Below are 15,861 nucleotides of genomic sequence, written 5' to 3'. Positions count from 1 at the left end.
TCCGGATGCGTTTTGAAGGCAGACCCCACAGTGGGCTGGTTGTGGGTGATGACAGGAGAGAGTCAACACGGGGCAGCGACCCTGCTTCCCGCAGGCCCTGTGGGCCCCGCTGCTCTTTGCAGCTGCTGCTTCTGTTTGCAGCCGCCGGGCTGGCCCTTGGGGGCTCTTGCCCTGACTCTATGGGGTCTCCCCATGCAGTGCCCCACAGCCTTTCCGTCCCATCACAAGTTCCCCAGACAGAAGTTGGACTGACTGTTGGGGTCCAGTGTCCAACCCCCTCCACCCAGCGTGGACGGAGGGCTCCTACAGTGAGGTCGTTCTGCTGGGAAGGGCTGTGGACAGGGCAGTCACCTCAAATCATGACAGTTGGTGTACTGGGGGAAGGGTGGGGAGACCAGGAAGGCGGGGGGTCTGGCGGGCTCTGAACTTGAAGGGCAAAGGTCAGTTCCCAGGAAGTAAGGGGACCCCGGTAATGACTGCGGCAGCCTCCGGGCTGTCTTCCCAGAGCACCTGTCCAGTGGGGAGACAGCCCTGACCACCGGGGTCACAGCGGGAAGGGGGAGGCACGGGGGCTGTGGGAGCCCAGTGAAGCATGTGACCTCGTTGAAGGCATCAGGGAGGACTTCCTGGAGTCGAGAACCTGTGAGATGAAATCGGAGTCAGATGGAGTCTGGGACGCAGGTGGTGACTATGTAGCCAAGTCAATAGATACTTAAGCTTTTTTGGAGTAGATTTACAGGAAAGTTGCAAAGATAACATAGAGACTTCCTTCCGCTTTCCTAATGTTAGCATCTTACTTAATTGCAGTACATTTGTCAAAACTAAGCAGTGAGCACTGATTGCTATCCTGCTAATAGAATTTACCTTTAGTGGGAAAATGGGTGGGCTTGACTAATGTTTTTCTGTTCCAGGACGCAGTCCAGGACACCGTGTTGCATTTGTTCATCCCGTGTCCTCCACCCTGTGACAGGTTCTCAGTCCTTCCCTCCCATGACCTTCGCAGCCAGGTATTGGGTAGGAGGCCCCTCAGTCTGGGGCCGTCTGATGTTCTTCTCCTGGCTAGACCAGGATTGCAGGTTTGGGCAAAGAGTACCACTCAGGCGATGGGAGCCCGGATCACTTCCTTTTGGTGCTGGCCGCCAGGTTTCTCAACTGTACTCTTAGGGTTTTCCCTTTCCTTATGCCTTTTAGAAACTAGTCCCAAAATCCAGCCCGGAAGCTCCAATTCCTGGAGCGAAAAGACAAAGAATTTGTTTTCATATGTCAAAACTGCCCCAGTAATAAATATGGGAAGACCCTTTGAGGCTGTTTCTCCTCAGCCTTCCACCCACTCATTTGGTGTTCCTCAGTGAAGCTTCTCAGCTGCAGTTGTTACTGTGGTGTTCTAATGATGCTTTTCTGATTTCCTCTTTTCTTACTGGGAACTCTTCTGTAGGGAGGTTTGTCCCTTCTGTCCCGTTTGTTTGTACAGTCATATCAGTGCGGACTCATGGATCTCTTATTCTCTGCATGTAACCCAGTACTATCGTAGTGAACTTTTCCACTCACCTCGTCCCAGTTTTGGCCTCAGGGGCTCTTCCAGGTTGGCTCTGCATTCTTATTTTCCCCTCGAGCACGTCCTTATTCTTCAGCACTTGCAGCATGTGCCAGTTCCTCTCGCATTTACTTGCCCAGCCCTGGACTCAGCCCCTCTGCAGGTAGCCCTGGTTCCTCTGATGGGGAGTGGCATTGGAAACCAAGACCTGGGCGCTGAGCGTGGTCATTGCACCTGAGGGGTCCCTGTCGTCTCTCAGCTGCCACAGCTGGGGAAGCGTATACGTAGAAACCCGTGTATACACACACATTTGTATTTGTGCGTGTATATATACAGATATCTGTATATACAGATAAACCTGTTTGAGCCCATAATGGTCTCTCACCCAGTCTCCAGAGGGTTCCTTCTGGCCTTTTCTTGTAACTTCTTTCTCTGGGCTGAGAAACCTGGCTCAGCGGCCACTTTTTGGTATTCATCTTATGGGCCATCTCAGCAAATACGGCAGGCCATTCCCGTTTCTGTAAGGACGCTCTTGCCTCAGTTTCTATGGCAACACTGTCCCCTGGTTTTTCCCCCCGTGTCTTGCTTCTTTGCAAGAAGTTCCTGTTTCCACTGACCCCTTGGATCGGAGGCTGGTTGGGGGCTCTTCTCTCCTCCCGCCTCTGTACTGATGATGCCCACTCTCTGCCTTTAGCTCCGGCTCCTCCCTGGGGCCCCGAGAAGCCCCCACCCCATCCTGCCCTCAGCCCCTAATACTCACCATGTCCCAAACTGCAAACCTGCTCCTCCTCTTGGCCCTTGTCGCAGGGGTGTCTCCTCCACATACCAGGCTCCCAGAGAGAGCTCAAGGCTTCATCCTTGGTGCCTCCTCCCTCCCCCAACCTGCACCCTACCATCCTCCTCCAGGGCTTGACCACCAGGCCTCTGGACTCACCCACCCGCCCCTTCTCATCTGTCATGGCCCTGCCTAGGTCCAGCTCTGTCCTCTCCCACCTCGTCTCTGCCTGGCCTCCTGTCTCCCCGTTTGACCCACCTCCACTGGACAGCTGAGGGATCTTTTTGAAACCCAGATCTTATCACACCCTCTTGCTTGAAGTCCTTCCATATTTCTCCAGCGTCCTCAGGACCGAGTCCTCACGCCATAGACTGACACCGAACGTTGGTGTGACCTGGTCCCTGACTTGCTCTGCCTGTCTCCCCAACTGCCTGAGCCGCAGACACACTGAACTCACTTCCTCTCTTCCTAGAGCTCGGCCCTCTCTCTTACCTGGGCCTCGGTGTGCACCCTCACTCAGCCCCGTGACCTTCAGTCCCGCCAGCCCTGCCCGTCCCACATACACCACCCGCATTATTTTGAAACACTCCCAGACGTCATCCGTAAAGATGATGGACAAAATGTAAAACCAGTGTCATTTCTGCATGTTGGAAGTAGGGGAGAGGAGATTCACTTTAAAGTATTTTTTGCAACAAACACGTTTTTGTTGAATACTAACAGAACACACCAGTAGCTGTTGTGGGGACAGCTTGTTGTTTAGTTAACAAAAGACAATAATCACGTTGTGTTTAAGAGGAAGAGACCTTTCAGGAATCATTTGTATCACCTAAACAATTCCACCAGGGCGGGAAGAGAACAGAGGTGTGTCTGTAACCCTCAGTTACCCCAGACTGACCTCTTGAGTGCTTATAGGATTCCTTTCAAGGTCACATCAACTTAGGGAACCTCTCTACCGTGAAGTCTTCAGTTATTATAAACAGAACTTAAATCATTTAGACGGTGTTTCACAAGCCTTTGGAACAACTGACTTATAGAAAAGGGTTTTGTATGTGTAAGGGAAGGTTACTAAAGTATCAGTGCATTGGTGTTGGAAGAGTTCCTGACTTCCCCTCTGATACCACAGACTATTGGACAGTCAGTTCTGTAAAGGAACCGTGGGTGCGTCTTCCTTGAGACCTTTTGTGGTGTTACATCTGCCTGGCACGTGCTGTGATAACCACTGCCAACGTTTACATGCACTGCTTCAAGCCAGGCACCAGTCTGAGCCCTCTGTGTGCATTAACTCAGTAACAACCTAACACAGCCCTTAGGAGGCAGCTGCTGTTATCCCGGTTTTTCAGTGAGGCGTTCGGAGTTGCAATCAGTTGCTTCAGGTTTCATAGGGAGTCAGTGGCAGCCCTGGGATTTGAACCCAGGAATTCTATTGGTTCTACTGTCTGTGCCTTCAACCCTCTTCCTCTTGGGCTCCATTCTTAAGGAGATGCTCACATTCACAGTGGTTTTTTTTTTTGGAGGGGGGGTCAAGGGGCGCCCTTCCCACGCAGCTTATGGGATCTACGCTCCCTGACCAGGGAGTGAACCCACGCCCCCTGCAGTGGAACTGCGGGGCCCAAACCACTGCACCGCCAGGAAATTCCCTGAGATGCTCACATTTCTAATACTGCAGTTTCTTCTTTTCAGAAGAGCTTCAAAGACTTTCTTCTCCAGGTGCCAAAAATATTTTTTTCAACATCCCCAATTACTTGCAAAGAAAAACACTTAACTTTGTTTTGTTTTGTTAAGGGGAAACTTCAAACATGCGCCAAGGCGGAGAGAAAAGTCTAACGAGTGCCCATGCCCCCATCACCTAGCTGCAGCAGTTACCAGCATGTGGCCATTCTTGTTCCACCCACATCCTGCACATGTTCCCTCCCTGTTCAGTTAGTTTAAAGCAATTCAGGTGTTTTATCAGAAGACATGGCCTTCAAAGCAAAAGGAACCTAAGTTCCTTGCCCTAAGTCCTCCGCTGTTGGCACGCTGACCACCTTCCCGAGCTCAGCTCCCCTCCCCCTGGGCTTTCCAAATGCAGACATCTCTGCCAGGTGTGACACTGCTGCAGCCCCATCCCTGGCTCTTCCCCGTAACCCGATCCCCTCCGGGCATTTCTCCACATGGCCCTGAAGCCTGAAAACGATCCCTCTTAGTGACCGAGGACAGCCGAGTTGCCTGGCAGCCCGTCCCCCGCAGCGGGACATTTCACCTGTGGCTCTCTGCCGCGATAGTGGCCTCTTCCTTTTTTGGGTTCGTTTCTGGCTGCCCCTCCGCTCAAGCCAGGTCAGCCTCCCGTAACACCCCCTTCCACACCGTAACTTCACCTCAGCACAGTGTGTTTAACACAGTCTAAAGGAAACAGGGATCTGGGTACTTACCTTTAACTGCCTGGGGGCTCCATGACTCAGGTCTGTCTGTGTTCCTGCTGTGTCCCAGGATCACCCAGCGCCCGGCCTGGTGCACGGCAGGCGCACAGTAGCAGGAATGAATGAGCGAATGAATGAATGGCTGCCAGGGCCAGTACCTGGGGTTTCTCCTGAGGGCAGTGGGAAGCCGCAGAAATGTTTTAGGCAGAACTGGACCCATACTTCTCAAACTAATGTACATATAAGTCCCCTGGGATCGTGTTAAAATGCAGATTCTGAATCAGTGGGTCTGGGGAGGGGGACTGAGAATTCTGCATTTCTAACAAGCTCCCAAGTGAGGCCAGTGCTTTGAGTAACAAGGGTCTTGCTGTGCTGTTCTGCTCAGTAAGGCAGCCACCAGCCACGTGTGGTCATGGAGGGTTTGAAATGTGGCTTGTGTGGCCTGAGATGTACTTTAGTGTAAAATACCGGCCAGATCTCAGAGACTTAGTGCAAAAAGAGAATGTAAAATGTCTCATTAATAGCTTTTATACTGATCACATGTTAATATGGTAATATTTTGGATATATCGGGTTAAATAAAATATATTATTAAAATTAATTTTTCCTTTTTTTGTTTTTGATGTGGCTACTAGAAAATTTTAAATTTGTGGTTCTCATGATGTTTCTCTTGGATTGTGCTGGTCTAGCACTCCAGACTCCCCCTCTCTAAACATTTGTACATGGTTTTCCCTCTTTTTTGAAGCTTCCCTCTTTCTTCCTACCTCATTCTCAAAGTAACCACATACATCTTTTGGGTTTCAAATAAGATGTCTCCTCCTCCAGGAAGTCCTCCTTGATCCCCCATGGTGGTTGGGTGTCTGTTTTGGGCATCTGCTCTATTGGTTTTCCTCATCTCAGCCCTGACTACCTGTGATACACGTCAGCATCTAAGTATCTGTCTCCCGGAGACAGGATGGCACAGTAGGAGGACTTGAGTTCACCTCCTCACACAAAAACACCAAAATCACAACTGCCAAACAACCATCAACAAAAAAAGGACTGGAACCTACCAAAAAGATACTCTCCATCCAAACACGAAGCAGCAGCCACAGTGAGACGGTAGGAGAGATGCTTTCATGGCATAAATGCCTGTCTCCCTTGAGATCGATAAATCCACAAGGATGGGGACCAAGCCTGTTCTGGTCTCCACTCTCACCTCCAGAACCTGGCATGGAGTCAGTAAATCTCTTAAATGAATATTATGCAGTAGTGAAAAGGAAGGGACTACAGGTGTGCAAGAAAAAGAATGTTCTGTGAATGGAGCAAAATTCAGAAGGTTCCATACTGGACGACGATGCCATCCCAGAAAGCGGAAAACCCAGCACACAGAAACACTGGGCACGAAAACATGGTAAAACCAGCAAGTGGAAGAGGGGCCCTTTTGGGATTTGCTGTGCTGTGCACTTAAAATGGGTCTATTTTACTCCACGTAAATGATACCTCTGTAGAGCTAAATCAAAAAGGGGAGTGGGCAGCTCAGACTCTTCATACCACCTCTGGATATGCTGTGTGAGGAGGGCAATGCCAGCCCCTGGGGGCTCACCTGTCAGGCCGAGGAGGTCTGGGCAGAAGGACCTGAGTCACGGAGCCAGGCGAGGGGCTCTGCTTCCTCTGCTGTGTCTCCAGTTCCGGGCCTGGTGATTAGTTGGCACTTGATAAATGTGTGTTTTTAAGTTAAAATTCTTTTGGAAGTAAAATTAAATTTTCTTAAATGTCTGACTTCAACAACCCCGAAACACCCTACGCCTCTGGATTTCTTGCATTTCTTTCTAATTCATGCCCTTTGGACCTGAGTCCTGTTACATGCAGCCAAACAGAACTGGTGATCACGTGGTAAGTTATCGCTTTTAGGAGTGGTGGGCTTCCGTCTATAGGGTCGCACAGAGTCGGACACGACTGAAGCGACTTAGCAGCAGCAAAAGAAAAACAAGGTTTAACTGAGTAAATATTATTTAAGAATTCATAGATTGGGTAGCATTCTGTATGGCAAACCAAGAAGTTAACATAGAAGGGTTTCGTAGTCAGGACAGCGTGACAGGAAAGTTATCAGAAAGTTAAGCAGAGGAAGCAAGCCATACTGGCTTCCCATTGGCTGGGTTTGTTGCAAGGCAAGAAGGAAGCCTCCCCTTCTCCCACCCCACCCCCCATCCCCGCTTGTGGGTAGTAAGGTGGTTGCCCTTCCTGTCTGGGAGTGCAGGGCACCCCTCGTCCCGCTGGGGTCAGTAACGCCATCTTCCTGTGGGGGTAACACGCTGCAGGGCAGGGCACGAGCGCTCCCTCTTCAGGCCTGACTCCAGTTTTGGATTCCTTTTCTCAATTCTCACCGGGACACCCGCGCTGTGTCAGGTGGCGTGTGCGGCCTTCACCTGCATGATTCCCTGGCTCTTCACAGCGCCCCCGTGAGGCTGGTCTCAGCCTACAGACTGTCCGGCCTGCTCCTGCCCGCACTGGTTGCCTCCCGGTCCAGACACTGCTGTGTCCGTCCATCACCTTACAGGAATTCCAACACTGCGATCACATACTTCAGAGCTCAGCTGACTACCAGCCACACAAATGATAGCAGTCGTCAGGTACCAGTATTTGATGATACCACTAAGGTGAGGGGGGGTTGTCAAAGCAGCAGCAGAGGGCTGATACATACACCCTCTCCCCAAGGACAGCCGCTGTGCTGACTTCTAGGGCCACAGGTTATTTGCCCAAACCTTTCCTCTGTATAAACAAAACAACACGTCAACCTCCAGGTTCCCTCTTTTACCATCATCTCTGTGCTCGGACCCATTTATGAAAGGTTAATGAGTGGGACACACGTCGGCTTCCTGGTGCCCTGTCCCTTGATGGTGGTGCAGTGGACACTGGTTATACTGGCCTGCCCAGTAGCCGCCCATTTTTCTGGCTGCAGCATCCCACATTCTGCCTCTTCATCTGTGTGTTTTGGGTGCGGGTAAGTCCACCTGCTGGTTCTCTAGGGCTGAGCCCATAACCTGGGCCTCCCTACTGAGACTATTCCATCTTCCTGACCACCACGACTCTTTAGAAATGAGCCGGTGACCCAGACCCGGATGATGGGAGCTGGGGTGGGCTTCCCCTGAGCTGGTAGGGAAGGGGGAAGCCACAAAACACAGAAGGTGGTGGTTTCCCAGCCAGTAGGATCCAAGGCCAGAGCTGCTGGGGCCTGTTTACAAGGAGGGCTCACCTGGAAACGACCATACGGAAAGACAGAGCTGAGAGATGAAGAGGGAAAGAGAATCCTAACTACCTCCTCGGCGCTGGATCCACCTGTACCTGAAGGGAGACGTAACCTGTTCAATTAGATAAGCTTATAAATATTGTTTCTGCCTAAGCCAGTTTGAATTGGGTTTTTGTAGCCCAAAGCATCCCAGCAGGGGCCTATACACAGGGAGCTTGTTGTTGTTTTTTTAAAAGCCCCAGTCAACATTTCCATTAGCTGCACTCAGTCACTGTGTGGAAAATGCAGAGTAACCGGACAGAAGTTCTCCAAGTGTGCAGCCTTGTGAAAAAGTGCAAATTCTCAGGTTCAACTTTAGAAAATCACAAACGTGGAATGCGTTCTGGCAAGAGTGTTTTGAGAACCATTCCAGCAGCTGTGTCCTGGAGTCAGCATCACTACAGGCGAGTGTGGTGGGAGGGGGAGAGCACGGCCTCAAGCTGCGTCTCTGCTGTCTGGCCCTCTGATTTCAGGTAAGTTACATAAGTTACTCTGCTTCACCTTTCCTATCTGGAAAATGGTGGTCTCCTCTGTGGTAGTACCGTTATGAAGCCTAGTGAGTTAATAGAAGTAAATTGTTCAGAACAGTGCCTGGCGCATAGTCCACACACTCACTGACATTAAATCCATGGTTCTTAGACTTTGTTGGATGTGAGAATGTCCTTGGAGAGCTTGTTAAAACATTGATTGCTAGGTTCTGCCCTCCCTTCCCCTTGAAATTTCTGATTCTCAGAAAGGGGAGCCTGAAACTTTGCATTTTTAATGAGTTCCTGCATCAAAGTGATGCTGCTGGTCCAGGGGACCCTATTTTGAGAACTGCCTGGTTAGATGTTACTGTTACTGGGGTCCAGCTCCCTTTCTAGTGGGTCTGCAGTCACCTCAGGTGCTCTGGACTCGCTCTTTCCGCTGACTCAGTCTTCTTTCTCATCCTCTCCCTCCCCTCTGGCATTGGTTTTGATAGTTGGATTCTCCATGCTGGTAACTGGAGCTCTGAGCCCAGCTTTCCGCTGAGAGTAGCGCCAGCCTCCACCTGTTCAGGGGACCTGATTGATGGCTCCTGCACCCACAACTGCTCCTTTTTTGGCAGCCTTCAGGACCATCTCCAGCTGTCTTATATAAGCAGACACCTTTCCTCCTAATCTCTGGGAGCCTGCAGTTGCCACATAATTCCTGCCCCTGGCTGTCCAACCCCCACTCACTCACTCACCCCACCACAGACATTTGTTTGCTTTGCTAATACAAATGGCTTTAAATGCAGGGCCAATTAAGCGCCCCTCCAATAGGCTCTGCTATTACTTGACCCATCAGCTGGAGCAGGAAGGTCAGTGTGGCCAGAGCTGAAAGGGAGGGAGGAGGATGGCCGGAGATTAGGTCAGGCATACAGGCAGAATACAGGTTGTATGAGGCTTTATATGTCATGAGAAGAACTTGGGCTCTATCCTAATAGTGCTAAAATTTAGAAACATCTTAAAAAATTGTGCCATATAGTGTATCTATGTGCAGAGACACATACATATCAATACGTGTGTATACAGTTGAAAAAAATTATACTCTGAGTGCACATGTGGCCACCACATAGGTAAGAAATGGGGTATTTCCCTGGTGGACTCGTGGTTAAGAATTCAGGCAATGCAGGGGACATGGGTTGAATTCCTTGTCTGGGAGGATCCTATGTGCCACAGAGCAACTTGGCCCATGCGCCACAGCTACTGAGCCCCGGCCCGAGAGCCCACGAGCAGGAACTACTGAGCGTGCACACCCAGGAGCCCCATGCTCCGCAACGAAAGGAGCCACCGCACTGAGGAGCTCAAGCACCACAACTAGAGAATGGCCCCACTCACCACAACTTGAGAAAGCCCTTGTGCGGCAACGAAGAACCAGCACGGCCAAAAATTAAAATAAATATTTTTGAAATAAATCTCTTTAAAAAACAGTATTTGGAGGCGTCAGTACTCCACTTTCAATAATAAATAGGACAATCAGGCAAAATGTCAATAAGAAAACGGAAGATTTGAGCAACACTTAGAAACTAACTAGACCTAACACATCTATAGAAAAGCAGAATATACATTTGTCTCAGGGACATATGGAGCATTCTCCAGGAAAAACTGTATGCTGGACCATAAAACAAATCTTGAGAAAGGTAGAGAGAATTTTCTGGTGACAACAGAATAAAGTTAGATAGCAATAGCAAAGAAATTTGGGAAAGTCACAAGTATGTGGAAATTAAACAATATTCTCATCAATAACCAAAAGAAAAAAACAAAGTACTTTGAAATAAATGAAAATGAAGACATCATAAACCAAAATTCATGGGGTGCAGCAAAAGCAGTGCTTAGAAGAAAATATATACTTGTAAATACCTTTATTTAAAAAGATGAGTGCAAATAATAAACTTCCACTCAAGAGTTTGAAAAAGAAAAAAACTACACTTACAGCAGTCAGAAGGAAGAAAATAAAGATTAGAGCAGAAATACGTGAAATGGAGACTAGAAAAATAATGGTGAAAATCAGAAAAACCAAAAGTTGGGTTTTTAAAGATCAATGTAGTAACAATATTAGTTAGATACACCAAGAACAAAGGCGAGTAGAGTGAAATGATTACAAACAGAAATGAAAGAGGGGACATTACTACCAACTTACAGAAATTTCTAAAAAAAATGAATATTATGAACAACTGTATGCCAATATATTATTTAGATGAAAAACAAATTCCTAGAAAGACACAAACTACTGAAACAAAATAAAGAAATAGGACATCTGAACAAACTCAAAGCAAGTTAGAATATTTAATTCACAGTCTAAAAACTACCCATAAAGAAAAGCCTAGACTCAGATGGCTTCACCACTAAATTCTACCAAACATTTAAAGATGAATGAATACCAACTCTTCACAAATGTTTCCAATAAATAGGACGGAACACTTCCCAACTCATTCTATGAGGCCAGTATCACCCTGCTACCTAAATTAGGCAAAGAGACACAAGAAGAGAGACCTACAGGCCAGTATCTCTCATGAATACTGATACAGATGCAAAAATCCTCAAACACTATGCAAACCAAGTCCAGCAATGTATAAAAAGAACTACACACCAAGAGCAAGTGAGATTTCCCTCTTCCTTCTAGTCTGGCTGGGAAAGATGGCTCCACGTGGGCTTCCCATTGTCACCTACAAATTGGCACTTGCCATCTACCTCTACAAGGATTAAAACGTGTGCTGCTGATTTTCAACACCGCCAGAAAGGAGTTCAGGGTGGAGAGCAGAGAGCAGAAACGAGGCACTCTGTGATCAGAGGAAAACTGGCAGAACAGGTCTTCAGGTAGGTAGGTATTTTCAGGAACCAGTCTTATGAGCCCAATCCTTGTTATCTCCTCACATCTAGAACAGCAGTACAGCCCTTCACCGTGACGACTGCTCCTCGTGACTAGCAGAGGCCCTCACAAGACCAGCGGGAACTTTCTGCAAAAAACAGGTACTTGATTGCATGTACTCCCCGCCTTCACTGAGATCATATATAAACTGACCTTCCCCACTTCTCTTTGGAGCAGTTTCTCAGAGCTGTCTAAAATGCTGTCTCCCAGGCTATCATCCTTATTTTGCCCCCAATAAACATAACTTGCAACTCTCACACTGTGCAATTTTTTTTTTAAGTCGACACAGTATTGCTCTGCACAAGGATACACTCTGCTGCCTTGGGGCCAGTGTCTAGGGCAGGAGCAGAGGTGTGATCCAGACCCAGGGCTGAGGGTAGGAGCTTTCCTGGGTGGACCTGGGAACTGCATCTTAATGGCTGGCCTGTAACCGATTACAAATTTTCTGAAATAAAACTGGAACCAACCAAGATTCTAACCACTTCTCATTCCAGCCATGTGTAGGAAAAATCACGAACTCTGCTGTTTTCCACTATGTGTTACATCCGTCAGCTTATAAGCAAACCCTAATTATTCTGAATAAAATTTATATTTGGACACACACAAAGAACAAGTGAGATTGGTTCCAGGAAGGCAAGATTGGTTTTATATCCCTTAATCAATTAATGTAATACTTCACATCAATAGAATGAGGAGCAAAAACCATGTGATTATCTCAACAGATATAAAGAAAATATTTGGAAAAATCTCTTTCATGATAAAAACTCTCAGCAAGTTAGGAATAGAAGGAGACTTCTTTAACATGATAAAGGCATCTATGAAACACTTTAGCTAACATCATACTTATTGGGGAAAGACTGGATGCTTTCACACTAAGAGCAAGAATAAAGCAAAGCTTCTTGTTCAAGATGGCGAAGTAGAGGATGTGAGCTCATCTCCTCCTGCAAGAGCACCAAAATCACAACTAGCTGTTGAACAACCATCGACAGGAGGCCACTGGAGCCCACCAAAAAAAGATACTCCATGTCCAAAGACAAAGAAGAGGCCACATACTGTGGAGACCTCGTGGGTTCACAGTGTAGTGTGTGACGATGCCTGGAGACAGGACTGTGTCTGGCTGACTGGTTTTCCACACGGTGGCCAAAAGAGCATGCAATGGGGAAAGAACACTCTCATCAACAAATGAAGCTGCAACAACTGTGTGGTCCATACAAAATAATAAAGTTGGGCCTTCACCTTAAACCATATTGAAAAATTAACTCAAAATGGATCGAAGTCCTAAATGTAGGAGAAAAACTATGAAACTCAGATATGACACCAAAAACACAAATAACAAAGAAAAAGTAAATTGGACATCTTCAAAATTAAAAACCTTTGTACATCAATGGGCACCATCAAGAAAGGGAAGACAACCCACAATGTGAGAAAATATTCACAAATTATATATCTAAAAAGCAACTTATATCTTGACTATATAAAGAACTTATACAACTCAGTAATAAAAAGGTAAATTAGCCCAGTTAAAAATGGGCAAAGCATCTGAACAGACATCTTTCCAAGGCAGACATACAGAAGACCAACAGGCATATGAAAAGATGCCCAACATCAGTCATCATGGAAATGCAAATCAAAATCACAATAAAGTGCTAATTCACACCCACTAGGATAGGTGGCTCAGATGGAAAAGCGTCTGTCTACAATGCGGGATGACCCAGGTTTCATCCCTGGGTCGGGAAGATCCCCTGGAGAAGGAAATGACAATCCACTCCAGTACTATTGCCTGGAAAATCCCAAGGACAGAGGAGCCTGGTAGGCTACTGTCCATGGGGTCGCAAAGAGTCGGACATGACTGAGTGACTTCGCTTTCAGGATAACTAACTGAAAAGTCAGATAAGTGTTGGTGAAGATGTGGAGAAATCAGAGCCCTCATACACTGTCGGACGGAATGTAGAAAGGTGCTGCCAGTTTCCAAAATAGTCTAGGAGTTCCTCAAATTATTAAACGTAGAGTTATCATATGACCTAATGATTCCACTCCTGGGAATATACCCAAGAGAAAAGAAAACTGTCTACACAAACCCCAAATGTGTACAACAACATTATTCATAGTAGCAAAAACTGGAAACCATCCAAACGTCCACTAACTGATGGATGGATAAACCAAATGTGATACAGCCGCACAAGGGAATATTAATGAAAAGGAATGAAGGGCTGACACATGCTACAACATGAACGAACCTTGAAGACATATGCTAAGGTTAAAAAGAAAACAGCCACATACAACAGGCCAGGGACTTCCCCGGCAGTCCAGTGGTTAGGACTTCATTTTTCAATGGAATGGGTGTAGGTTTGATACCTGGTAAGGGAGCTGGGATCCCACGTGCCTTACAGCCAAAACACGAAAGATTAGAAAACAGAAGCAAGATTGCAATAAATTCAATAAAGACTTTTAAAATGGCCCACAACAACAACCAAAAAAATCTTTAAAACAAAAAATCAAATCAAAAGGCCACATATTGCCAAGACCTGAAAGCAGCCTAAATATTCATTGACAGAGGAATGGATAAAGATGTGCATATATACAGCGGAATATTACTCGGCCATTAAAAAGAATTGAATAATGCCATTGGCAACAGCAATGGATGGACCCAGGGATAATTACACTAGGTGAAGTAAGGCTGACAAAGTGAAATACTGTTTGATGCTTCTTATATACAGACTCTAAAAGAAAAATGATACAAATGAACATATGCAGAAAACAGAATGAACATATTGTGAAGGGTGGGAAAAGGGATAATTGGGAAATTTGGGATGGACACGTACACACTGCCGTGTGTAAAATGGATAGCCAATGACGACCTACTGTGCAGCACAAGGAACTCTGCCCAATATCATGTGACAACCTAAATGGGAAAGAATTTGAACAGATACATACACGTTATCACCTAACCACTCTACTGTACACCTGAAATTAACACAAGATTGATAATCAACTATACTCCAATATAAAATAAAAAGTTAAAAGGGAAAAAACAAAAAGCCACATATTGTAGGGTTCCATTTATATGAAAGGTACATAGTAGCCAAATATATATATATTGAGAAAGTGAATTCTTGGTTGAGTAGGACTGAGAAGGATGGGCTGGTAGGTGATAGCTAAGGGTATGGGGTTTCTTTCTGAGTTGATGAAAATGTTCAAAACTTAATTACTGTGACTTTCACATATCTACTAAGAAAATACTGAATTGCTCACTTTAACTGGTTGAATTTTATGGCCTGTGAATTCCATCTCAATGAAGCTGTTTAAAAAATGAAACAAAGTGGGATGAATTGGGAGATTGGGATTCACACATATACACTATTGATGCTATGTATAAAACAGATAACTAATGAGAACCTACTGGATAGCACAGGGAACTCTACTCAGTGCTCTGTGGTGGCCTAAATGGGAAGGAAATCCAAAAAAGAGGAGATACATGTGTGCATGCAGCTGATTCGCTGTGCTGTATAGCAGACACTAAGACGACATTGTAAAGCCACTCTATCCCAATAAAAATAAAAACACACACACACAAAATGGGATAGAACTGCACAACTGTCAGAATGCCTGTCATAAAAAAGATCACAGATAACAAACGAGCAAGGATGTGGAGAAAGTGAACCCTGCACACTGAGGTGGGAATGTAAGTCAGTGTAGCCACCGTGGGAAACAGTATGGGACTCCCTCAAAAACTAAAACTGGAGATAAAATGCGATCCAGCAATTCCATTCTTGGGTATATACCCAAGGAAACAAAAACGCTAACTCAGATAGATACATGCATCTCGGTGTTCATAGCAGCATCATGACTTACAATAGCTAAGCAGTGAAAGCAACCTAATATCCATCACAGACGAAGGGGTAAAGATGATGTAGTGAGGGAGGGATAAAGATGGTGGAGTAAGGGGACAGGGAGCTCACTTCCCCCCACGAATACCTCAAAATACATCTACATGTGGAAAAATTCTCACAGAAAGCCGACTAGAAACTAACAGATCTCCCATACAACCCATGCTGCAAGAAAGCTCTCCGTGTAGCCAGGTGGGGTGGGCGGTGGAGGTGGGGCAGCGACTGGTGACCCCAGGAGTGACCTGTAAGGGAGAGGAGGTCCACATGGGCAGAGCGTCACCGTGGGGAGCCCGTGCATTCTGGGACACACAGGGCTGGAGATGCCTAGATTCTACTCACGAGGAGTGCATGCGTGCTGGTTTGCACACCAGTCAGGGCAGAGAGACCTGCACCTGGCTGAACTCCCAATTCAAAGGGGCAAACGCTCTGGCTCCACCCACTCCGCACCCCCACCTGGAGCCGGATCTGGGGCAGACAGGTCCTGAAAGAGGTCTGCCAGGGACGAAGCTCAGGTCCCCGAAGGAAGCACAGCCACCTTGGTTCCGGCAGCCACAGTGCCTCGGCTCTAAGCCCCAGCCAGATCCTCACCACAGCCCGGTCCCCACCACAGCCTAGCACTAGGTCCGGGAT

Source organism: Ovis canadensis, chromosome 14, assembly GCF_042477335.2.
Source record: "Ovis canadensis isolate MfBH-ARS-UI-01 breed Bighorn chromosome 14, ARS-UI_OviCan_v2, whole genome shotgun sequence".
NCBI classification, from domain to species: domain Eukaryota; kingdom Metazoa; phylum Chordata; class Mammalia; order Artiodactyla; family Bovidae; genus Ovis; species Ovis canadensis.
The sequence above is the reverse complement of the archived record's forward strand: the minus strand, read 5'-3'. Positions refer to the sequence as shown.